Genomic DNA, 2,053 nt, shown 5'->3' on the forward strand with positions numbered 1-2,053 from the left:
GCCCTAGTGGGTTGTGCCCACCTCGGGTGCCCTCTGGACCGCCTCTTTGCTCTATAAATACCCCAATATTCTCAAAACCCTAGGGGAGTCGACGAAATATTGATCCAGCCGCCGTAGAGTCTAGAACCACCAGATCCAATCTAGACACCATTTCGGATGGGGTTCACCACCTTCATTGGTGCCTCTCCGATGATGCGTGAGTAGTTCTTTGTAGACCTTTGGGTCCGTAGTTAGTAGCTAGATGGCTTCCTCTCTCTCTCTCTCTTGATTCTCAATACAATGGTCTCTTGGAGATCCATATGATGTAACTCTTTTTGTGGTGTATTTGTTGGGATCGATGAACTTTGAGTTTATGATCAGATCTATCTTTTCATATCCATGAAAGTATTTGAGTTTCTTTGATCTCTTTTATGCATGATTGCTTATAGCCTCGTATTTCTTCTTCGATATTTGGGTTTTGTTTGGCCAACTTGATCTATTTATCTTGTGATGGGAAGAGGTGCTTTGTAGTGGGTTCGATCTTATAGTGCTTGATCCCAGTGATAGAAGGGGAACCGACACATATGTATCGTTGCTACTATGGATAAAACGATGGGGTCTATCTCTACATAGATAGATCTTGTCTACATCATGTCATCGTTCTTATTGCATTACTCCGTTTCTCCATGAACTTAATACACTAGATGCATGCTGGATAGCGGTCGATGTGTGGAGTAATAGTAGTAGATGCAGGCAGGAGTCGGTGTACTAATCTTGGACGTGATGCCTATGTAATGATCATTGTCTGGATATCGTCATGGGTATTTGAAGTTCTATCAATTTCCCAACAGTAATTTTTTCACCCACCGTTTGCTATTTTTCTCGAGAGAAGCCACTAGTGAAATCTACGCCCCCGGGTCTCCTTCTCATATTATTTGCCTTTGCGATATACTTTTATTTGCTTTTATTTTCAGATCTATTAATCCAAAAACCCCAAAATACTTTGCTGCACTTTATTTTATTTGTGATCTATTTATTCAATCTATTACAATTATCTCCCGTCACGCACCAATTTCTGGCACCGTTACCCGAAAGGGATTGACAACCCCTTTGACATGTCGGGTTGCGAGGATTTGTTATCTGTGTGTAGGGGCTGTTTACGTTGTGTTGCTTGGTTCTCCTACTGGTTCGATAACCTTGGTTTCATATCTGAGGGAAATACCTACCGCCGCTATGCTGCATCATCCCTTCCTCTTTGGGGAAATACCGACGTAGCTTCAAGCGACATTAGATAGGGAAAGGGAGAGAGGGAGAGGGAGAGAGGAAGAGAGAGAGAGAGAGAACCCCTACGTCTACATATCTTGTTCGGCACAACCCCCTCCTTCCTTGATGGCTTGCCACACTGGCACATCAAAACATATATCGCCAGCCTTCGTCATGTTCTCATTGCAGCTTGGCGCGGGCTATTCAGAGCATGGTTGTCGCCAACTACCCTTTGGAAGCTTGTCACAACTCAAGACGCATCGTTCCAAGCGTGATCGGTCGCGTCGGAGCATCATCATCGCCACTTTTATAGCAAGCATTGTCATAGTCCTAGAGTTTGCAACACCACACCTCGACCCAAGCTCCGGGTGGTTGCACCACCCCGCAGCGCCGATCCCAGGATCATCGTACGTTGTTCTCAGCAAATCACCCCCGACGGTTGCATCAGAATGCCTCGCCGGCCCCAGCAAATTACTTTGCCCAGTTACAACACGGCGCCTTGCCATCCGCAGCTTCAGGTGTGGGTGAGTGCAACACCCCACATTTGTTGGAGAACGTAGCATGCAATTTCAAAAAAATCCTACGCTCACGCAATATCTTTTTAGGAGATGCATAGCAATGAGAAGGGGAGAGTGTGTCCACGTACCCTCGTAGACCGAAAGCAGAAGCGGTTGACAACGTGGTTTATGTAGTCGAACTTCTTCTCGTTTCAGCCGATCAAGAACCAAGCGTACGACACCTCTGAGTTCTACACACGTTCAGCTCGATGACGTCACTCGAACTCTTGATCCAACAAAGTGTCGAGGGAGAG

Source organism: Triticum urartu, chromosome 5A, assembly GCF_056163025.1.
Source record: "Triticum urartu cultivar PI428250 chromosome 5A, HENAU_Tu73, whole genome shotgun sequence".
Taxonomy (NCBI): Eukaryota; Viridiplantae; Streptophyta; class Magnoliopsida; order Poales; family Poaceae; genus Triticum; species Triticum urartu.